Here is a 25,539-nt window from a genome sequence, read left to right as displayed (position 1 = left end):
CTAAAATTAATGTATTATATATGATGGAGAGGAATGGTACAAAAAGGTGAGAAAAAAAACAAAACAGTGACCTATGTGCCTAATCCCATGCTGAGACAAAATCTTTAAGAGTTATGAGTTCCCATATACCTACTCCCCCAAACCCTTTAAGTTCACACAAGACCAAGTAATTCAAGATCACAAAATCCAATGATAAATTATTACAAGTGACATCTTCCTTTCCAAAGATGCCCAAGAAGTCAGACAAGAGCCCAAGGGCAATAGGAAAGGCGGGGCTATTCAGAATCTCCACTGCAGGACCAGGGATGGGCCAGGCATACATGTAGCCTGCAAATACTGATGTCCATAAACAATTAGAACAAAAGGCTCAACTGAGAAGCCCAAGGATGGTCAGAAAACCTCACAGGAAGAGCCTTGGGAGCCCTGGAAAGAGCATATGTATGTTTATATGAACCACCTTGTTTTTATGTAATATATTAGGTAATAACTTACCTCCCACTTATTATATATAATATACATTGATGTATATGTGTACACTTGTGACTATATACACACATACAATATGTGTATGTGAATACATGTCTCTGTGTATGTAGATAATAGTTCACATGTTTTCTCCTCCTTTAAATCATGAGGTCGTGGAGGACTCAAGTTTACCTTTCTTTGTATCTTTGGGCATTCCTAGATCTTGATGTCAGTACAGATATACATATAACAGATGGGAGGTCACCTCAGAGGGAAGGCACTAGCAATACTTGGAGTCAGGGGAAGAGGGAAGAGGAAAGTGCCAGAATTGAAGCTTGCAGAAAATGGGATTTGGTCTGGGTTTTGAAGCAAGACAGATAAAATAGGAGGAGAAAGTGGAGAGAGAGAACATGGGAAGAGTTGCATGAAGAGAGAGGAGGGAACATATGCAAGAGACAGGAAGGTAGAAATGGCAATAATGGCTAAGAGACTGGCTATGTGGAATGAGTAAATAAGAATGAGGTGCTGAGGAAACACTGAGGTGGTGAGCCTGGGTGCCTGAGAGGATGTTGGTGCCATATCTAATAAAAGGAAATTTCAGAGAAGGGAGGGTTGGGGGACATAATGAGCTCTGATTTAAACATGTTGAGTTTGAGATATCTATAGGATATACAGGTTGAGATGTCCAATAAGCAGTTAGAAATATATTTTGAGTGACATGGAGGGCCCTGAAGCTCTAGTACTCTGAATCTCAGTGATCTAGAAGTAGAGGTTAGCATAGGAACCCAAATGATCCAGGCTGACTTTGGCAGGGTCAAACATACCACACAAAAACACACTAGAGGGTGAAGCATGAGCATGGAACAAAGCTCAATTCAAGAGCTAAAGCTATAGAAATTAATAAGTCAAAGAAAACACTAACTAATAAGAAAATGATTGTGGATAAAAAATATTCCACAAAAGAAAAAGTAGGTAAGCTTTTAACAATGGCAAGCAAATATTTAAAGGAAGAAAAAAATTCCCACAAAGATTATATGAGTACCTAAGGAAAAAAAATGAAATAAAAATCCTGGAGGAAAGAAATGGAAGAGTAGGGCCAAAGAGAAAGCAAAATAAACCCCACCTAAGAAATTTCTTCCCTGAACTCTAGAATGACCAAGTAGAAATCAATGACTTCAAGACACACCAAGAAAAATTAGGACAAAAATGAAAGCTTTAAAAGAAATGGAAAAGATATCTGAAATCAGGAACAATTGATCTGGAAAATAGATTAAGGAAAGATGATTTTAAAATCACCGGATTCCCAATATTTTAAGAAATTACAAAATCTAAGCCTAATAAGAACCAGAGAACAAAGTCAAAATCTAATGCTCCCATAAAAAATACTGTATGCATCTCAAAATGAACAGTTTGAGTATTAAAAAGTCACAATCAGCATCTCACAAGGCTGAGGAAATTCACCTATAAACAAGGAAAAGATTATACAACATTCCACAAAGAAAAAGGTATGGGCTAACAACCAAAAAACAACTTTATCTAGCAAAGCTTGGTATGATTCTATGGAGGATAAAGCAAACATTTAATGGAAGAGGACTTTCAAGCATTTCTCATGAGAATATCAGAGCCAAGTAAGACTGCTGAAATACCACCAAAAGAAATCAAAAGAAACAGGAAAAGATAAATTTATTTGAACAAGAAGAAAAAGTTGTATGATGATACAATGCTAATATTCAAAGGGGGAAAATGAAACAGGTGCCCTTTTGGAAACAATGTCTTGAAAGAGTATTTGAGTAAGTTAAATAAGAAAAATAGATAACAGGGTAAATTAGTTCTGTGATGGTTTTAAGAAGGAAAAGGGAAGGTATGGAAAAAGGAATATGCTGGTATAGAAGGGAAAAAAGGCAGAAACTGATATTTCATGACACATGATAAGTATTCAGACATGGAAGGAGTGATGGGGTAAATGAGTATCAAAGGAACCTCGTTCTCATTTAAAACTGGCTTATACAAATGAGCACACAAAGATGCATATTACAATTTGGTAGCTTCTTGTTGTTCAGTCGTCTCAGTCACATCAGACTCTTCATGACTCCCATTTTGTATTTTCTTGGCAGAGATATTGGAATGATTTACCATTTCACTCTCCAACTCATTTGACAGATGAGGAACTTGAAGTAAATTGGATGAAGTGACTTGCCCAGTGTCATACAGCTAAGAAGTATCTGAGGCCAAATTTGAACTTAGTAAGATGAATCTTCCCTCAGATCCAGCACTCTATCCACTGTGCCACCTAGCTGCCCTAACAGTTAGGCTTAGAAATATGTAAAATTAAGAAGAAAAACAACTGGTTGATCTCGTGGGTTGAGAGGGATATGATTAGGGATGCAATCTCTAAACAATCACCCTAGTACAAATATCAATAATATGGAAATAGGTCTTACTCAATAACACATGTAAAATCCAGTGGAATTGCACTTTGGCTATGGAAGGGGGAGGTAAGAAGGGAGGGAAAGAATATTAATAATGTAACCATGGAAAATTTTTCATAATTAATCAATAAAATAAAAAGAAATATGTAAAATTCAAAAAAGGATAGGAATACAGAGAAAGAAGGTATTAAGAAACCTGGGTAATATCAGAGAAGGACCAGTCATGAGCAAAACAAACTTCCTTGATCTTGAAGGAAGGGTTAAATCAGGGCGGGGAGCAGAGAGGCAGGAGGAAATAGCAAAAATTAGAATATAAGGATTGCCTCAGGTTGCCATTAGGGAACAGTTAAATAAATTGAAGTACGTAAATGCAATGGAATATTATTGCAGTATTGATCAATCAATAAACATCCATCAAGGACCTATTGTGTTCCAGGAACTGTGCTAAATGCTGGAGATACAAAAGGAGGCAAAAGACAGTCCTTGCCCTCAAAGAACTTATAATCTAATGGGGAAGGAAAAATGCAAACAAATATAACAAAGCAAGGTACATATAGGATAAATGGGAAATAATTAACAAAGAGCAGGCACTGGAATTAAGAGGGGTTCAAAGACTTCCTATAGAAGATGAGATTTTGGTTGGAAATTAAAGGAAGCCAGGAAGGTCAGTGGTCAGAGTTAAGGAGAGCATTCCAGGCATTAGGGACAGCCAGAGAAAATGCTCAGAGCCAAGAGATGGAATCTTGTTGGCACGTAGTCAAGTGGTTACTGTCAGTGAATCAAAGAGTATGTAGTAGAGAGTAAGAGTAAAAAAACCTGAGAAAGTAGGAAGGGGTTAGTTTAAGAAGGGCTTTTTGTGTTTGCTTCTGGGGCTAACAAGCAAGTCTTGGGAGTTTATTGAGTGGGAGGACATGGTCATACCCATGCATCAGGAAAATCACTTCAGTGCCTGGAGGATGGATTAGAGCAGGGAGAAACTTGAGGCAGGCAGAGCCAGCAGCCAAGTATGACAAGAATCATCACACAAGAATGTGAGATGATGAGGGCTGCACTAGAGGAGAGAAGGGGGCACACTAGAGAAATATTGCAGAGGTGATAGGGGGTGAGAGAGAGGGAAGAATCCAAGGGGGACTCCTGGGTGACAAGCCTGAGGGATTGGGAGGAAGATGTTGCTCTCTACAATAACAAGGAAGGTAGGAGAGAAGGGAGGGTTAGTTAGGGAGAAAGATAATGAAGTCTGTTTTGGACATATTGAGTTTAAGATGTCTACTGGACATCCTTTTTGACATGTCTGAAAGGCAGTTGGAGATGCAAAATTGGAAGTTAGAAGACAGACTGAGGCAAAATTTGGTAGATCATCAGCATAGAGATGATAACTAAACCTTGAAGATGATGAAATCACCAAGTGAAGAAGTATGGAGGGAGAAATGAAGAGGATCCAGGAGAGATCCCAAAAAGATATCTATGACTACAGAAGAAGATCCAGCAAAGGAAAAATCTCATAGATAAGAGGAAAATCAGGAAAGAGTGTTGATCCAAAAACCCAGAGAGAAGAAAGTGTTAAGGGAGAGAGAGGGATCAGCAGTATCACAGGTTGGAGGGAGGTCAAGGGGAATGAGGATAGAGAAAAGATCATTAGATTTGGCAACTAAGAGATCACTATTAACTTTGAAGAGAGCTGTTTCAGTGGAATGATAAAAACCATAAAGGGTAATTTCAGAGAGTCCTGGGTGGTATGAGCTAACACAGAATAAAGCGAATAGAACCAGGAAATAACATAGAAAATATCAGTAACATTGTAAAGAAAAACAACTTTGAAAGACTTAGAGACTATGATCAAGGAAGTGACAGATCATGTCTACAGAGGGCCTCTGGTGAAACATTCCCTACATCCTGAAAAAGGATTGACAGACACGAAGTGAAAATAAAAGTATATTTGTTTGTGGACATAGCCACTGTGTGAATTTATTTTGCCTAACTATGATTGCTTGTTACAACGATTTTTTTTTCTTTTTTCTTTTTCTCAGCTTTTATTTGAGGATTGGGAGGAGGTTAACAAAAATGATACAGAAAAAAAAAAGAAAGCCATTGAAACATTTTTAGTGTACAGAGAGATAAGAAGGAAGCACAGACAAACAGGAAAATTTTGAAGATAATATGTGTGGACAATTAGGTGGCTCAGTGGTTATAGAGCCAGACTTGGAGACAAGAGGTTCTAGATTCAGATGTAGGCTCAGATGCTTCCTACCTGTGTGACTCTGGGCAAATCAGGTAACCTCCATTGCCTAGCCCTTGCTGCTTTCTGCCTTACAACCAATACTTAGTATCAATTCCAAGACAGAAGGTAAGGGTTTTTATTAAATTATGTAATATATGTAATTTACTTTATATTTTTAAAAATAAGCCATATGAAATGAAGATTCCTGGTAGCAAATAGAATTCTCATTTAGTGCTCTGCTGTATGTATGGAAATGTTCTTTTTTATGTTTAAGTTCAGAATTTTTAAAAAGACCAAAAAGAAAAATTTAAAGTCATCTATACCTAATTCAAGGGACCCCCTCAAGGATAATATTAATAGAGAACAAGAAGGCTTTAGCAGACAATATTCATACGTAGATTCCATCTTTACTATTTTACAATTGACTGAAAGATGTAGAGAATAGGAGAACCCATTGTGTTTACTATTTTTCCATCATGAAAAAGCGTTTAATTCATTAGAGCAAAATGCTCCTTTTAAAGGCTCTTTTACAAGATGACTTCCACCCATACTTTTAAATCATTCAAGATTTTTTGAAGGACATAATATCAGAAATAATACTATTCAGTTACCCTCTGATTATAAACATCAGGTGTGCAATGCAACAGGGAAGTGTATGATTGTCAAAGGTGTTCATCACCATAATGGAGCACCCAGCACAGAGTCCTAGTTGAAGAAAAATCCTCTCTGAGGGTAGTGAGGTTCTCCACATACCCTTGTTTGTAGAAGGTATTAGGCTGATTGTGTTAAATCTCAGAATGCTCTGCAGCCTCCTGGAAGAGATCCATAACGACGCAAATGGGTTTGGCTTGACAATCCTCATAAGAAAGACAAAATCGATAAAGGATAGCTATTGCCCAGATGATAGCACACATTTAGATAGATAATTTATAGAGCTTATCCATTGTGTGTATATCTGGGACAGTATAAATGAAGAATGACTTAGCCCAGAGCTGGAAAGGAGAAAAGGCTGAGTTGTCTTGAGGAAATTACAAAGCTTCTTTAATGACTCTAAACTTCTCCTAGAAACAAAGGTCCATCTTTTTAATATCAACATTCTAGCAGTTTTGCTGTATGCTAAGATGACTTATAATTAAAGTCTCTACAGAATTAAAAATTAATATCATGGATCATTCTGAGGTCCTAGCAGCCTAGATATAAACTCTGGTACCAAACTAATACAAAACCCCAGGATAAATCCCAGATTAGACCTACAGGTGCCGCAGGTTGATCTGTGCCTAAGACGATACCTCAGGGAGTAAAGTCAATGACTATCTTCATAATGCACATGAAATTCCAAAAAGACATTCCATTTAAGTCTACCTTTTGGGGAACCACAATATATCAAAACCTGGCATATAACAAATTATATTGCGTGGAACCGAACTGTTAATTTCTCTTCCTTTAAAAAAATAAAATTCAGAGCAAAACAAACACATAAATTTTATGTGACTGATTAAAAATAAGCAAAAAGAACATTAAAGGTTTCTTTTGACTTTTGAGTTTGCATGGCCTACTGATGGAGGAAAAGAGCCCAAAAAAGTTGGGTAACAATAAAAATTATTACATAGGGCAGAATAAGCTATGATACAACTTTCAAAATATGTTCTTCATGCTGTCTTCTGTTCAAATAGTTTGGGGGATGCTGATGGCATATGGAGAGAATTACTACATCTCTATGTCAACAAATTCTTGTCCCATATGAAAGAGAGTGAATGTTTTAAGTGTAATTTTTCATATCATTTATTTTCTTAAACCAATTTTATCTTGTAGAGTACAAAAAAGGTAACAGTATTTTCCTTGCTTTGAGAAATAACAGTCTCAAAAATCACATTAAATTTTGTATGGATCCAGCCATTTCAGAAATATAATCACTTTATTAAAGAACCTAAGTAAATGGTTTCCTTGATAATGGACTTGCTAATCCATTGAAATTGTCTACTATGCCATGAGAAAAAACAGGATGTTTTGTATAAAGCACGGCTCTACTGCTCTCAGTACATAATAGGTCACCATTATCTTCCTTGTGAAGTAATATTATTATTTTAATAAAAGCAACAGTATTTCTAATCTGACCTTTAACTAATCCTGACCTTAAAGTGACCTTATAAATAAGCAACTACTATCAGCAGAAAGATAGAACTTTTCCAGGATAGCAACATTTTGCATTCCTTCTGTTAAAAGTTCTACCCTGTCCTCCTCCTTTGTTCCTTACAAAGTGATTGAGTCTGTCTGCCAAAACGAACTTACCATTTGTCTTTCTGGTTGTTTTAGATACAATTATGACCACAAACATTTCCTAAGAGCATAGAATGTACAGGGTACACCAGGTTATGTGCTAAAGATGAGAATAAGGATATGAACTCATCGCTGAAAACTCAATTTCTTCTATGAGCTGGCATTAGCCTTTCGCTGGCATTAGCCATAATAATCTATAACAGGATAATAATATTCATGTAGGGTAAAGACCAAAATAAACATTTTTAAATTATGACCCCAGAAAACATTTGAAGTCTTTTTTTTACTTACATGAGAGTTGCTGAATGATTGTTTGTATGTCATGAAATCAAAGTCTAAAGAATTTTTCAAAATACATTTTAGTTCAATACTTCAAAAGATCTCTAATTTCATCAATATAAATATTCCCTTCAGCAATTCAGATTGCAACCATGCCAGACCTTAAGCAATTTTCATGAGCAGCCCTACTTTAAAAAGTGCACATTATGGACAGTCTAATGATAAGTCGGTCTCGTTTTAGTCTCCTTGATATTGACACTACCTCCAAAAGTGTGGCTCACAGTCCATGCCCTCCCATCCTGTGACTTTTGACATCCTATAAATGTGCAACAGAAAATCCAACCATGGGTTGGAGGACTTCTTTTCAGTCTTGTGACACTACCTAGGTACCTATAAGAAACCCATAGTATTTCAAACTTGTGCTGTATAATTAGTCCACCCTGTTTTTCAATCATACTTACTCTTAATAAAATCGTTTATGCTACCTCTTACACACAAGTCATCATCAACAATTTGTCATAACCTTCTTCCAGATGGATTTTCCCACTGACCTACAATTTAGTTCTTTTGAATATTGGGGTATTATTTGTAAAACTATAATATTACTAGGACATTTTAGGGGGAAGGTGCAGATATGAGTTTTTACTGGGGTAGGGAACTCAATGAAGAAACTCTTTTTTAAAAAAATATGTATCAGTAACTACTCTTCAAATTATAGTCTTGGAGAGTTGCCCAGGGCAAGTGCTTAAGTGACTTGCTCAGAGTCACAGGGCCAAACTCTTTTGAGTGGTTATGGATTACATTTAGGAAGTGTTACAGCATTCCAAGCTTGACACAATTAAACTAATATATTATCAGCAGAGATAAGCAGCTAGAAAAACTCATAATCTATATAGAACTCATATTTTATTAAGACTTGACAATAAAAATAATCTATGACAAAGGTGAGCCCTTTTAACAAGCATATATCTTCCTGGTATATTTGTTTTGCTTCATTTAATATTAATGAATTATATTAAGATGAGTAGGATAAGCATGGTTTAGTGAGTAGGGAGCTGGTCTTAGGGACAGGAATAGCTGGGTTCAGGTTTCACTTCTGACATATTGGCTTTGTGATCTTGGGTAAGTCATTTAAACTGGAATAGACTATAAATTGCAGGGAAGGTGCCAGCCTAAACTGGTAAAGGGAGTTTCCTAATACTAATGTTCTTTATACCAATGAAATCACATATCCAAACTTAGTTCTATCCTTGTCCACATATCTTAATTTGTTCATCTTTTCCCCATTTGATGGCCTTCTTTGCTATAACAACAACAAAGCTGCTATAGTTTTATACAGATGGGAGCTTTTCGTCTTTTAAAGAAATATCTCTTTGAGGTATAGGTCTACTAGGAATATTACCGGTTTAATGTGCTCTTAAGTATAAAGAGTAGTAAATCTGGGGAGTATAGTTCCAAATTTCTTTTTAGAAGGGCTAAAACATTCTAGCTCCACTAAAAAAGACATCATCAGGACAGCTAGTAGCCCGATGGATAAAGCACCAGGCCTGGAGTCAGGAGAACTTGACTTCAAATATGACTTTAGACACTTACTAATTGTGTAACTCTGGGCAAGGCAATTAGCCCCAATCATCTAGCCCTTACCTTACTGCTCTTCTGTTGATCACTATCAATTGTAAGACAGAAGTTAAGGAGGTTTTTTTGTTTTGTTTTGTTTTATAATGATCTCATTAAGGATAACAAATTTGTACAGAAAATGAAGGGATACAAAAAGAAGATTTTTTAAAGATGTTTTAGAAGAAATATTGAGAACTTCCTATAGAGCCATCAATAAACCATCACAATAGAATTACATAACTGGAAAGAATCTTAAAGATCATTCAAATTCACATCACTCCTATCTTTTTTTGAATTACTATTTATATAATATAACACAATACAATAGATAACATAATAACACAATATGATTTGTTATAATAATAATAATAATAATAAAAAGCTCATCTAAGAGAAACAAATACTTACATTAGCTATGTCCAAAAATCTATGTCTCATTCTTTTTTTTCTCCTGCCTTCCATTCTGCCCTACTCCCCAAGAAGGCATGTAATACAATATAGGCTATACATATGTTATCATAAAATACATATTTCCTTATTTGTCATGTTGTGAAATAAGACACGTTTTGCTTACACTAGAGAAAAATTCATGGAAGAAATAAAGTGAAAATTTTTATATTTCAATCTGTAATCAGACTCTGCTCCTTCTATGGTGGTGAATATCCTTTTTCAACATGAGTCCCTTGGAACTGTCCTAGATTCTTGCCTTGTTGATAATAGTTAAGTCAACCACAGTTCATCATCATACATTATTGCTGTTATGGTGTACAATGTTCTCCTGGCTCTGCTCACTTCATTTTGTGTCATCTCATGGAAGTCTTTCCAGGATTTTTTTGGTGATAATCTTGTTTGTCATTTCTTATGGGACAACAGTACTCCATTACAATCATACACCACAACTTGTTCATCCATTCATCAATTAATAGACATCCCTTCAATTTCCAGTCCTTTGCCACCATAAAAAGGGTGCTATAAATATGTTAGAATACTTTAGTTTCTTTTTCCTTGATTGCTTTTGGAAATAAGCCTAATAGTGGTATCGCTAGATCAAAATATATGCACAATTTTATAACTCTTTGAGTATAATTCCAGAAGGAAAGGGCTATTTAAAAAAGAAGCATCATCATTATATCTGTCTTTCTGTAGTCTCTCCAATAACTGTCATTTTCTTTTTTCATTATCTTTGTCAAACTGAGAGGAATGAAATGGAAACTTAGAGCTATTTTAATTTGAATTATTAATTATTAGTGATTGGATGCAGTTTATATTATTGTTGATACCTTGAAATTCTTCCTTTCAAAACTTCTTAATCATATCCTTTAGACATTTCCCTATTGGAGAATGTGTCTTGTTCTTATATTTTTATGTTAGTCCTTGATTAAGCTCAGATAACAGATCTTTTCATAGACTTTGCAACAAGAACTTTTTTTTCCTCAGACAACTATTTCCCTTCAATTTTAACTACATTAATTTTGATTTTAACAAAACATTTAAATTTTAAGTAATCAAAATTGTCTACTTTTTTTACCTCTACTCCTCTCAGTCTCAATCCATAGGTAAGAAAGTGATTTCTTTCCTTGCTCTTCTAATTTATTTATGAAGTGTTGTGTTTTTTTTTTATGTCTAGGTCATGTATGCATTTGGAGCAATTCTTGTAGTATGAGATGTTGATTTAAACCTAATTATTGCCAAACTGCTTATAATTTTCCCAGTAGTTTTTGTCAATTAATAAGTCCTTATTCCAATAGTTGGGAACTTTGGATTTACTGAACCCTATTTTTATTCCTATGTTTGTTTGCTTCTGCACATTGCATTACCAAATATGTTTGTTTATACTTTATAATCAGTACCAAATTGTCTTGACAATTACTGCTTTGTAGTATAGTTTGGGAACTGATGCTACTAGCTACCTTCCTTTTTGCTTTTATTCATAATTTCCCTTGAGATTCTTAATCTTGAGCTCCACCAAATCAATCTTTTTACTATTTTTTTCTAGCTCAATAAAATAATTTTTTGGTGTTTTGGTTGATATGGCATTAGATAGGTAAATTAATTTAAGTAATAGTGTTATTTTTGTCATTTCAGCACAATTTGACCACAAGCAATAAATATCTTTTCACCTCTTTAGTTCTTTACTTTTATATTTTGTAAGTGTGTTCATATAGTTCTTAAGTGTGCACTGGTAAGTGAACTACAAAAGACTTCATATAATTTTTAGTTATTTTGAATGGAATTTCTCTTTCCAGCTCTTCTTGCAATATATATCAAGACTAATAACTTTTAACTTTCCTTTGTATTTTATTACTTTGCCTAAGTTATTGTTTCATCTAATATTTTTGTAAACAGATTATAGTTAGATTCTGCTGTCTTCTATTTTATGGGTGAGTCCATTGAATTGTTCACAAATATAATTGTTAATTGTGCATTTCCCTCTGTTCTGTTCTCTTATGCTTTCTCCTTTTTCTCTCCTGATGCCTATACAAGAAACAGGAGGGAGAAGGTATGCTTAACACCAGTGATCTGTAATTGATCTGCTTCCACCCTCTTGTACTTTTGTCCTCCCTCTATCCAATCCCTGATTCTTAACCTTTCTTTCTTTCCTTTTCATCCCTTCCTTCGCAATCCACCCTCCAAAATTAGGGCTTGGGACCAGCCAATATTTGATGAACAAAATGATGACATGGAGAAAATCTATTAAAAACCAGACAAAATTCTCCAAACCATGTCAACATTTACTTTTCAATTCAGCAACTTCAAAATAAATGTCAGCACATGCTGTAGGAGGATGGGGGAAATGAGAGAAAGCTGGCTTACATTTAAGAAATGAGAAAACAAAGACTAATAAAATACTTAGAAATCTCACAACTATATAACACCATTAACATATTCTTCCTGAAGACAATTCTAAAATCCTGAAAGTAGTTACATGCCCAGACAGACAGACACACACACACATATACACATACACACACACACGAAAATGACTGTTTTAAAGGATGGGTAATACCTATTAAGAAGTCTAAGTGTCATATTGAAATTAGCCTTCTGATACCTAATATGCTGATTTGTTTTGCTTAACTATACTTTTTCTTAAACAAGGAAAGGTTCTATTGAGGGATGATTGTAGGAGGGAATAATTGGAAAGTGACAGTAATAAAACATTGTTTTTAAATGGTTATATGTCAGACTAGTCAAACTACTAACTAATTAGGGCAAAGGTCAAAATCAATATCAATTTAGAAAAAAAAGAATAATGATGGGTCAAAAGATATGAACAGGCTGTTCTTAGACCAGTGGTTCCCAAACTTTTTTGGCCTACCACCCCCTTTCCAGAAAAAATATTACTTAGCCCCCTGGAAATTAATTTTTTAAAATTTAATAGCAATTAATAGGAAAGATAAATGCACCTGTGGCCATCACAACCCCCTTGGATCGCTGTAGCACCCACCAGGGAGTGGTGACACCCACTTTAGGAATCACTATCTTAGACAAAGAAATCAAAACTATCTATAGTGTTATAAGAAGAGGATTTGAGCATATGAGCAAGATCTGCAGAGGAGAAATGTTCCAAATCACTACTGATTAGAGAAATGCACATTAAAACAACTCTGAGATACCACCTCACACCTACTAGATTGACTAATGTGGCCAAAAAGGAAAATGATAAATGCTGGAAGGGATGTGGGAAAATTGGGACACTAATATACAGTTGGTGGAACTATGAACTGATACAACCATTCTAGAGAGCAATCTGGAACCAGATCCAAACTATGCATAGCTTTTGATCCAGCAATACCACTTACTATGTCTGTATCTCAAAGAGATCAAAGAAAAAAGGAAAGGATTGATATGTACCAAAGGCATTTTCAGCAGCTCTTTTTGTAGTGGCAAAGAATTGGAAACTGAGGAGATGTCCATCATTTGGGGAATGGCTGAACAAGTTATGGTATATGGTTGTAAAGGAACACTGTTGTTCCATAAGAAATGATGATCAGGATGATTTCAGAAAAATCTGGAAAGGCTTATATGAACTGATGCAAAGTGAAGTGAGAAGAACCAGAAACACACTGTATAAAGTAACAGAAATATTGTATGATGACTAATTTGAAAGACTAAATTGTTATCAGCAACATGGGGATAACACCAAGAGCCTCATGATGAAATGCTATCCAGAGCTATAGAAGGAACTGTTGGAATCTCAATGAGAATCAAAGCATACCGTTCTTCACTTTTTTTCCATTGTGAGTTTTTTTTCTTGTATAAGCAATATGTCTTCTTTTACAACATGAGGAATACGGAAATATGTACTACATGACAGCATTGGTATAACCTACATCAGTGGTTCCCAAACTTTTTTTGGCCTACTGCCCCCTTTCCAGAAAAAATATTACTTAGCCCCCTGGAAATTAATTTTTTTATTTTAATAGCAATTAATAGGAAAGATAAATGCACCTGTGGCCATCACCACCTCCCTGGATTGCTGCAGCACCCACCAGGTGGTGGTGGTGCCCACTTTGAGAATCACTGACCTATATTAAATTATTTACCATCTTGGAGAAGGGGGAGAGAATTTGGATCACAAGATGTCATTAAACAACTGTCAAAAACTGTTTCTACATGATTGAAAAAAATTAAATATACAAAACTAAAAAAAGAACAATGATGAAATGAGACATTTAATATTCTCCAGTATCATCTCCATTTTCTCACTAATCTTTAATCTCTTCTTATCTACTGGTTCCTTATTTGATGCCTATAAACACATATACTTATCTTTTTCCCCATGTTTTAAAAAAAACTTACTTGATTGGACTATTCTTTAGTAGCTCTTATCCTATATTTCTATTTTCCTTAATCTTTTCAAAAGTCATCTTCATTATAAGATACTACTAATGAAACATACAATATTAGCAAAATACAGTACCTACTACAGAAACCAATAGAAATATTAACATTTCCTCATCAAAAAAGCAGCTGGGTAGCTCAGTGTATTGAGAACCAGGCCTAGAGATGGGAGGTCCTAGGTTCAAACCTGGCCTCAGACACTTCCTAGCTGTGTGACCCTGGACAAGTCATTTGACCCCCCATTGCTTAACCCTTACGACTATTCTGCCTTGGAGCCAATACCCAGTATTGACTCCAAGACAGAAGGTAAGGGTTTAAAAAAAAAAAGAAATTTTTTTTAAAAAAAGCAGGAAGAGAACTACTATATATTCTCTGAATTTTTAAATGAGTTAAAATGTATAGAAATATTTCCTGAATAAGCAGATATCAGTTCATAGAGCCTAGTAAAAGCTGATGATATACCTCCTTGAATATACTAAATGCAAATGACATTGTTTTATCTATGATATTGGTTTAGCCTATGAAATGGCTTTCAAGAATATAAGATATTCTATGGATGGAGCACTTAAGTTCAACCAACAATATGTTAAAAAGAAAAAAAAAGGGGTAATCATCAGATAAGTAGGTGAGTCAAACACATTTTTTTGGAAAAGCTGAGAGTTTAATTATAGTGATTCAGGATCAAATTATTGCTATTAGAAATTACAGAAAGCTAAAGAGGTTAAGAATGCTCAAAGAGCATAAACATTAATCATTGAAGATTTGCAAAAAAAAAATAGAAGAAGTTATATCTCACTGAAAATAACAAATATTGAGCCTAAAACTACACACCAAAGGCTTATTAGTGGTGATAAGTGGTGATAAGCATAGAAATGACAAATTCCTATTCAACAAATATTACTGTTGGCTAAGCCTAAAGTAGGTTAGTACTACCATTGTTCTGAGGAGACTTTAATTAGTTTTATTAAGAGAAAGTTTCAGCTCAGAAGTGTGTTTGCACTTTGGAGCTGTTCCCTTGAAGTGAGGAGGAGGAAGATAATTTGCTGGGGATCCTTTAAGGATCGGGCATAAGAGGAGTCTGGGAAAGGATTTGGAAGCTTTTGTGTCTCTGGCAGCCTGTGAGAAAAGAAGTGATTTTGAGCTCTCTCAAGAAATGACAATTGATGGTGGTTGAAAACTAAGAAGAATAAATTTAAGATAATTAAAATGGCTAAAGAAGAAGAAACTTAAGAGTTGTATTTAATAGTGGAGTGACTGAAGTTTTTCTTATCCTTACACCATTCAGACTGGTCTCCCAAAATTCAATAAACACTTTTGACTCATAAAATTCAATTAAAACAACTTTACTAATTAGGCATTTTAAAATACTTCAAAGTTTAAATTAACATAAAGATTACTTTCCTCTGCATCTATCATCACAAGATTATGAGACTCAAGAGAACATCTGTAAGTACAAGAATTTTAAGTTGAGAGGGCAACTAGTGAGCTTGGTGTTTGCCTATAAGCAATATTACTCGAGTCCCCAAGGCAACCAGCCAACTTGGCATAAGGGGTAAAAATTCAGAAGTATTCTCTGATTATAGTTTCTACCTAGACTAAGTCTCTTATACTTCAATCTGCAGAAAAATTCTTGTCCTCTTAAGGGAACAGCGCCAGATCCCTTGATGCTACAGCAAATGTTAAGCACAGAAAATGCATTAAAATTTATTTATAGAAAAATTGAAAAGAGCAAAGTGGTAAGGTGTGGGGAGAAAAAAGAAAGCAGAAAGGCTCTGGACAAGCTGGAAAGGGTGGTATCCCTCAATGATGTACAGAGATAGCACACCAGTTGCTCCTCCCTGACAACAGCTTTCAATACTAAACAACATAAATCCTCCCACAAAACAAACCTCAAAATATCCTTGAAAAATTAAACAAGTAAACTGTACAGGAACTAGAACATTACCACAGACAAAACTGGCACCAACAATCACCCAGATATAGCATTGACCCACAAAAGTTTTAAAATATTTTAAATGTTTCAATACAAAACATTCATAAATTCCAAAATATTTGCAAAGGCTCTTAAAAATCTAGATATTTAGTTGAAGAAATCAAAACCATCTTCCTCCATACAAAAAGAGATATATATCATTACCCTTATAATGTCTACTATTGAAATAGTCCTGAAGATGATTTCAGTGAATCTACAGAAATCAGGCTTATATTCAAAACTTTCATTCAATTTCAAAGATTAATTATTTTAATGATCTGATGAACTTAATTATAATACTAATAATAAACTAGCATTTATGCAGCACCTTGAAATTTTCAAATATTATCTCACTTTAGCCACCCAACAACCCTAGAAAATAGGTGGTATTTTTATCCTCGTTTTAGAGATGAGAAAACTAAGGCAAATAAAGGGCAAGTGATTTTATCAGAGTCACATAGTTAACTTCTAAAAGTCTAAAATTGAATTTGAACTTGGGTCTTCCAAAACTACAGGTCTAGGCTTCTATCCATTATACTATTTAAGAGCAACAATAGAATAGTGACTTATTTCCAGACTATTTCAATCAGATTAACATCCAAAATAAAGTTGAACAGGAGGAAATATCAATGATGATAATAATAATAATTGGTATTCACATGGCACTTTATGCAAAGCACATGATAATAAATAATTTCAGTTGATGCTTATAGGAACCCTGTGAAGTTTCCATCTTATAAGAAAATGGTCTCCTATTTTATTTTATTTTCCCATTTTGTGTGAAAATGGCTCCAGAAAAGTTAACTGGCTTCCCTAAGGTCACATTATCTTGAAGATTCTCCTTCAAAACTGAGTCTCTAACAAATGTGTTCATCTAAAAATTCTTTAAAAAAAAAAAGCAGTAATGACATAGAATTTCAAAATGGGAAGAGACATCAAGTGTCTTTCTCCTCCCATCTATTTTGGGTGTCGGAGATACTCACTTAGAGACCTCTAATGAAGGAACACACTGCTACAAGGCAGCTCATTATAATTTTTAATTATCTTTAAATTAAATTTATTAATTAAACTTAATCAATTAATTTGAATTGAATTGATTAAATTAAATTAATTAACATTATTAGTATTTTTAATTATTAAACAATGTTTGCTGTCATTATGCCTAAATTTACCTCTATAAATTCTACAAATTACTCCTAGTACTGCCCTTTCTGGAGGGAAAATGAATCAAACTAATCCCTCTTCCTAAGAGAGTGTTTCCAGTACTTAAAGATAGAAATCTAGATAGTCTTATCCTCTCTAGACAAAGTGTGTGTTATGTGTGTTATTCCTGTTGACTCCTTAGGAGCATAGGGCCGCAACCATCTCACGCCAGCGGACTCTATTCTGGGCAACTTCCCCCAGCTGGGCCCATGTCATTTCGAACGTTTTTGTTTCGTTTTCGGTAGATCTTCGCCAGGTCTGTTTTGGCCTTCCGACTTTCCTCCTCCCTGAAGGGTTCTAGCACAATGCTTGTCTGGCAACGTTGTCCTCCGGTTTTTGTAGCGTATGTCCTATCCATCTCCACGTTCGTTTCTTTACGTCCTGATTGATGGGATACTGGATTGTTCTTTCCCAGAGACTAGCATTGGAGATCTTTTCCGGCCATCTGATGTTCAAGATGTAGGGTAGACATCTATTAACAAAGACCTGGAGTTTATTGGTGTTAGCGCTCCTCACTCTCCAGCTTTCTGATCCATATAGGAGGAAGGCCTTTACGTTGGTGTTGAAGATTCGGAGCTTAGTGACGAGGGACAGTGCTCTGGAGGTCCAGACAGACCATAAGGTGTTAAATGCCTGTCTGGCTTTGTTGATTCAGTTTCTGATGTCCTCATCTGCTCCGCAGTCCTTACTGACTATGCTACCCAAATAGGTGAAGTGGTCCGTCTCCTTGATGTTTTCTCCCTGTAGTTGGATGGGCAGGTCCTGTCTGCTGTTGACTGTGATCACCTGGTCTTCTTCTTGTTGATCTTCAGACCTGTCTTCTCCGCTTCTTCAGAGAGATGTGCAAGTTTGGCTTGCGCATCCTGCTGCTTGTGAGAAAGGAGACAGATGTCCTCGAGCTGCTTGGTATGAGTCCATTGAATGCCCGTATTGTTGTCCTTGGTAGTTCTTCTCATGGTCCAATCTATGACCATCAAGAAGATAAGGGGCGAAAGCATGCAGCCTTGCTTCACTCCAGTCTTCACTGTGAGGGGAGCCGTCAGTTTCCCATTGTGGTTGACCTGGCAGGTAGAGTCTTCATATAGTCGCTGAATGATGTTGATGAGCTTCGGGGGAATCCCGTAGTGCTGCATCAATCTCCAGATGATGCTCCTGTCCACGCTGTCAAATGCCTTCTCGAAATCCACAAAAGTCATGTAGAGGGGGGACTGCCATTCGATGGACTGTTCGATGATGATTCTTAGGGTGACGATATGGTCGGTGCACGATCTGTGCTGACGAAACCCTGCTTGTTCTATTCTCAGCTTCTTGTCCAAGGCCTCCTTCAGTCTTTCTAGGACTACTCTGGTCAGGATTTTGCTGGGAGCGGATAAAAGCATGATTCCTCACCAATTGCTGCATCGGGATAGGTCTCTAGACAAAGCATGCCCCATTACTCTGATTTACTCTAAGCTACTCTAAGTCTTCATATGGCATGGATTTGAGTCGCTTCACTATTCTGTTTGCCTTCCACTAGATATTACCCAGCTTATCAACATCCTTCCTAAAACATGATTCTCAAATCTGAATTTATTACTCCAGATGTGGGTTGGCCTAAGAAGAATAAAGTGGAACTATCACATCAAACTGTCTTAAACTATCTTTATGCATCCTATGTTATACTAGTATGGAGATCCTACTTTTTAAAATGTTATCACTTTTTGCTTCTTTCCTTTCAGACTGTCATTCATTTCTGTGTATTTTCATTTCATTCAATCATTCCCATTTATTCTTTCTTTTTTCCTTTTGGTGAGATTTGCCACCATAAATTAACATTGTTTTATCCTACAAATTATTTTTGTTACACAGTTCTTAAATTATGCTTTCACAATTACTCTTTTTTAAACCATTTAGAAATATCCCACTTGAGTACTAAACTCTCTTGGAAATCCACATCTCCCTTATCAGGTATTGACTCATTTTCCTTTGTATTATAAAATTTATTCATAAATGCCTGCCTCTTTTTCCTGATCTGAAGGCCACATTCACTGTTTTTACTTCTGTCATAATGTTGGAAAAATGAAATATTCAGGAGGAGTAACAAAAGCAAAAGGTGACTTATTAGCACAATAATTGAATTGAAAGGCACAATATAGATTAGAGGCGATCTATATTGTGCCTTTCAGACATGAGTATTTTCTATCTCAGATGCCAACTTGTTGTACATATTAATGCCCAAAACTCAAGAGACAATAAACTCCAGTGGGTCAGTCACCATGAGGTTAGAAGTCAAAGATTTGTAGTGAAAATGAGGCTCTTCTGACTTCTTAATTGCTTAGAGACAACATCATAATGAAATACTTAATCTAATAATCTAGAGAAAGCACTAAATCATAAGTCTTCTAGAAGCTTCAGGTAGCCTAGTGACTAACAGAGTGATTAACTTCATACTGATAATCATCAGGCTCTTCTATTTGGACCACTAATCATATCATTTTTCTTGACTATATTCCTAATTATTTTCAGTGGTCCATACATCACACTCTGGAAGATCAGGTAAGAAAAACATTGGCATCTATTGCCTATCGCAAAGATCTGAAAAATGTCCAAGTTGGGCAAGATGATTCTATTAACATTTCAGTTTTCCTATCAGTGGAAGGTACCAGGACAGACTCAAAAGTAGGACAACCCAAGAGTTCCCAAACTCGTGTGGGGCCAAAACTCCAACCAATAATATTTCCAACCTTGCCATGGTTCAAGTCAACCAGAATAACTCAGGAGATCCTCGAAGCTGTCCTTCTTCACTATTGTTTACAATTTCAGGAGTTTGCATCTACAAGAGCAGTGGTAGAATGATGTATAGGGAGACAGATGGTGCTAGAAATCAGAGTTTTTAAATAACAATCTATAAACATTAACTTAACTCTAAGAAATCTGAATATCTCTTCCTAGGATGAATAAATTTAAATGCTTCTTTAGAACATTTTTTAAAATATTGCAAGGGTCTGGGCATTTCTTAGATGCAGTTGATTAAAACTTTTCAAATCTAGAACAATACTTTAAAAGTGATACCGTGCCTCACAAAAATAATTTAAATATATTAGAAAATGTAAGAGGGGCAGCTGAGTGGCTCAGTGGATTGAGAGCCAGGCCTAGAGACTGGAGGTCCTAGGTTCAAGTCTGGCCTCGGACACTTTCAGCTGTGTGACCTTGGGCAAGTCACTTGACCCCTACTGCCCACCCTTACCACTCCTGGGCCAAGGACGGTCCCTAGCCCGGATGAAAAAAGGAGGAGGGTTGGGCGTGGGGCTAGCAACCCCACCCTGTAAAAACTACATCTGCTAAAGAAACTGCAACCTAAAGTAGGGGCAGCTGGGCTAGCTCAGTGGATTGAGAGCCAGGCCTAGAGACGAAAGGTCCTAGGTTCAAGTCTGGGCTCAGACACTTCCCAGCTAGGTGACCCTGAGCGACTGTGTGTCTCATTGCCTACTGGTTGTGGCCCTATGCTCCTAGAATGGAGTCCCAGGATAAAAAAAAAAAATGTAAGGGAGTTAGGTGGCACAATGGATATTGTGCTGGGCCTGAAGTCAAGAAGACTCACCTCTCTGAGTTCAAATCTAGCCTCAGACACTTACTAGTTGTGTGACTCTGGGTAAGTCACTTAACTCTGTATGCCTTGCTTCCCTCATCTATAAAATGGGCTAAAGAAGGAAATGGCAAATCACTCCAATATCTTTGCCGAGAAAACCAAAATAGGGTCATTAAGGGTCTGAAAGGACTGAACAACAACAAACAACAAAACAAGGCTAAATATATCTTTAAAAGATGAACAAAAGGGGAATTAAAGAACTAGACAAAATGTTACAGTTAAATACTTTTGCTGTGTTCTGAGAGGAAATAGTAAAACATGAAAGAAAGTAAAGAAACTTTCTTTTCTCTTCTTAAGTATCCCACAGCACTCTCACAAACTATCCTCTCAGTTAAGGTGCTTGCCACATAATTCACTGAAATGATCAAGTTTGATCACCAAGAGTTCCATGTTCTCTACTCATCTCCTTTCCAACAATCCCATACTCCCTTCACATTGATCCCCACTATTTCCTAATTTCTACCTATTGATAAAAAGCTATACCTTTCTTGAAAAGGCCAGCCATGATATATAGAGCATATAATATTCTCCTCTACTATCCAACAGACTGCCACCATAATCATCCCCACTTCAATCTTACTTTCTCTATATTTACTCATTCCTTCCCTGCTATAATGACAAAAATGACAGTCTCTTTAGACTCATTAGAGCCCACTACTCCTACCATTAAAAAGCTGTCTATACTTGGTGCCTCTCAATCTTCCCTCTTAAGTCTGGCTTCCAACTGACGCATTCAACTGAAACTGCTCTTGACAAAGTTACAAAGATCTCTTAGATGCTCAGTCTAATGGTTTCTTCTCAGTCTTCATCCCTCTTGAAGTACATTTGTCATAGATGACCATTATTTCCTTTTGGGTGCTCTTTCCACTCTGGGTTTTCATGGCACTATTATCTCCTAGTTTTCCTCCTACATGTTTTACTCTTCTCAGGCTTCTTTCTTGACTCATCATCCGTATAATATCTTGTGAGAGGGTGTAACCCAGTGCTCTGCCCAAAGCCTCTTCTTTTCTCTCTATATTTTTCTCATTTGATATCTTCATTAGCTCCCATGGATTCAATAACCATCTCTATTCTAAAGACTCTCAAATCTATATATAGAGACTTAGTCTCTCTCTCTCCTGAGCTCAAACATTAATTGTTTATTGAACATTTTATAATGATGGATAAGAATTCTTATCAGGGTCTCAAATTCAACATGTCCAAAAGAGAAATTATCTTTTCACCCAACCTCCTCTTCCCAAATTTTTATGCCAATTTATTTCTGATAATACCAATTTAAAAACTGAATGACATTCTTAATTCTTTATGTTCTCACTACTTTTATACAATTCAATGCTAAATTTTGTTTTTTACTTCTCAGGTATGTCAGGGGCTCCACTACTCACCTGGATTAAAAAGTTTAATTAACAAAAATCTACCCTATCTCTCTCCTAAATTCTTTAGCTCACTATTAAAAAAGAAAAATCTTGAAAAAATATGACTATCCAAGCAAAACAAATTACCATATATGTGTGTGTACATATGTATATGCATACATATATATAAATAAATATATTAATATGTAGCATTTTCTCACATGGCTATTAATACCTTAGATTTTCTCCCTCAAGAACTGTCTGTTCATATCTTTTGACTGTATATCAGCTGGGGAAAAGTTTTTATTTTTGTAAATTCCAATCAGTTCCCTATATATCTTAGGAATGGGGTTTTTATCAAAGAAACTTACTGCAAAGTTATTTTTCCTGAATTCTCAGCTTCTCATTCTAGCTGCACTGATTTTATCTGTGCAAAACCTTTTCAATTTTATATAACTTAAATTTCCACTTCACTTGAGTCCTCACTATCTCTCTTTTGGTCATGATCTCTTCCTCTATACATAGATTTGAGAGAAATTTTCTTTCGTTCTCCTCTAATTTATGATTTAATTCTTTATATCTAAGCCATTTGTCCATTTTTAGCTTATCTTAAGATATTCTTCTATGCCTACCTTCTGCCAGATTGCTTTCCAATTTTCCCAGCAGTTTTGTGGAACAGGTTTTTACTTTGACAGCTGGGGATCTTTGGCCCCATCAGTAACACTAGGTTGCCTTGTTCATTTGTCTACTTCTCTTCATTGTATATCAAACCTGTTTCAATCTTTTTATTCCTTAACAATATGAAATATTTTGTGATTGCTATATTGTGGCATAATCTGAGTTTGGGTAATTCTAGGCCTTCTTTTTACTTTTTTTAATTACTCTTGAGATTCATAACCTTTTATTCCTCCAGATGAATTTCACTATTACTTTTTTAGCTCTATAGCATAATCCTTTAGGATTTTGGTTGTTATAGCACTAAATAAGTTAGTTTAAGTAGAATTGTGATTTTTATTATATTGGGCTAGCGATTATATTGGCCAAGAGCAATTAGTATTGTTCCAAATTTGCAGATCATCTTTATTTGTATAATTCTTGTAGTTGTATTCATATAATTCCTGTGTATCTTTTTGCAAACAGACTTCAAGTATTTTATGCATTTTGTTGTGCTTTCAATGGAATTTCTCTTTCTATGTGTACTAGCTTCTTAACCAGGACATCTCAGGGCCCATGACCACTACCTGTTCTGGATTACTACCTCTAGGTATAGATCCTTGTGACTGATCCTTGCTCTGATCTTCTACACTTGTGGTGTATCTTTCTTCTTGGTCTGCGTGGATCTATGACCTAGCTTTGGGTTGTGAACAACATAGCAGTAAGTTAGCACTTACTTCTACTCCCTGCACATTACATACATAAATATAAAAAACTCAAATTAGCAGACCACTAAAAAGATATCTTAAGTTATGCAATTTCAGAAAAAGAAACTGAATTAGCTATAAAAGAACTACTAAAAGAGGTGGAGGTGGGAAACTATTGTAGATGGATTTACAAGAGAATACTAGCAAAATTTTAAAACAAGATATTGGAGAGAGAACTGATAGAACTCAGAGAAGATTGGAGCATATTTTTCACTTTATTTTTCTTGCTTTTTTTTACAACAAGGCTAATATGGAAACATATTTTGCATTATTTCACATGCATAATACTATTTGTCTTCTCAATAGATGGGTAAAGGCCTGGAGGAGGAAAAAAATTTGGAACTCAAAAAATGATTTTTTCAGTTTTATTGTAAAGAAATAAAAAGCATAAGAATGGGCAAAGGAGACAAAATTACTCCAATTTGCTGAGTACATGATTTAGAAAACCCTAAGGAATCAGCAAAGAAATTAAGACTATCAATAGTGTCATTAAAGTAATGACACTACAAAATATGTAATGACACCAGAAAATACAAAATAAGTAATGACAGTACAAAATAAACCCACAAAAATCAACAGCATACTACAGAGCAATCTCCAAATCCAGGAGGCAATAAGAGAAAGATAAGTTGCATTCAAAAATAAAAAACAAAATGCGTAAAATATCCACGCATACAATTACAAAATGTACCTTAAATAAGGACCTGAACAATTGGAATAATATTCAGTGCTCATGGCTAGGCCATTCCAGTATGACAGCACTACTTCAATTAATTTACAAATTTAGTGCTATACAACTTATCAAAGGGATATTTTAAAGATCTAGACAACTTCATGTATTATAAATAAAAATTAATCTTCTAGGCTTTATACTAAATGTATAAGAAGGACTTGAGTGAGTGAGGCTGCTTCTGGTTTGGTGAAGGGGAGGTCCCCCGGATATTTAATTCACACACACCTCGTCTCAAAAGAAATGACCCTCCTCCTTATCGAGTCTAACCCTCCTACATGCACACATGATCTCATTCTATCCAGTCTCCTCCAACATATTTCCTGCTATCTTCAATCTCTGTCAGTTCTACTAGTTATCATCCTCATATGTCTCCTCCCCTTCCAGAGAAATTCCTTGAAAGAGCCACCTACTATCAGTTCTTCCTTCCTTCCTTCCTTCCTTCCTTCCTTCCTTCCTTCCTTCCTTCCTTCCTTCCTTCCTTCCTTCTTTCCTTTCTCTCTCTCTCTCTCTCTCTCTCTCTCTCTCTCTCTCTCTCTCTCTCTCTCTCTCTCTCTCTCTCTTTCCTTCTTTTTAAAAAAAAAACCCTTACCTTCCATCTTGGAGTCAATACTGTGTATTGACTCCAAGGCAAAAGAGTGGTAAGGACTAGGCAATGGGGGTCAAGTGACTTGCCCAGGGTCTCTTCTAGCTTTTCTGAAATCCCTACCATCTAGGGATTCTTGATGCCTCTCTGCAGCCTTTAAACACTGCTGATCACTTTGTTCTCCCCATCCTCTCTTTTGTCTTTTGTGATTCTCCTTCCTCCTGCCTCTGTTCCTATCTGACTGCTCCTTCTCAGTCTCCTTTGCAGGATTTCCACCTGGTTTATTGCTGCTAACCATGGATGTTGCCTCAGGTCAAGTCCTAGGCCCTTATTTCTTCTCCTTCAGTACTATTTCACTTGGTGATCTCATAAGCTCCTCTAGATTTAATGATCTCTCTGTGCTTATGATTCTCAAATATACTTTTCCCAACCTAACTTCTTTGCTGACTTCCAGTCTCACACATCCAACTACCTATTAGACATCTCCAAATGAATGTCCTTACAGATATCCTAG

The 25,539-nt window shown here is 35.8% G+C and overlaps 1 protein-coding gene across 1 annotated transcript in view; it reads right to left on the bottom strand.

Annotated features, from left to right (window-relative positions):
- STAU2 (staufen double-stranded RNA binding protein 2) overlaps positions 1-25,539 on the bottom strand; it is a 364,991-nt gene that overhangs the window by 238,021 nt on the left and 101,431 nt on the right. The gene's annotated exons all lie outside the window — the stretch shown is intronic.

The sequence above is a fragment of the Gracilinanus agilis genome, chromosome 1 (assembly GCF_016433145.1).
Source record: "Gracilinanus agilis isolate LMUSP501 chromosome 1, AgileGrace, whole genome shotgun sequence".
Classification (NCBI taxonomy): Eukaryota; Metazoa; Chordata; class Mammalia; order Didelphimorphia; family Didelphidae; genus Gracilinanus; species Gracilinanus agilis.
Note: the sequence above shows the minus strand (reverse complement) of the source record. Positions and strands in the feature narration are given on the sequence as shown.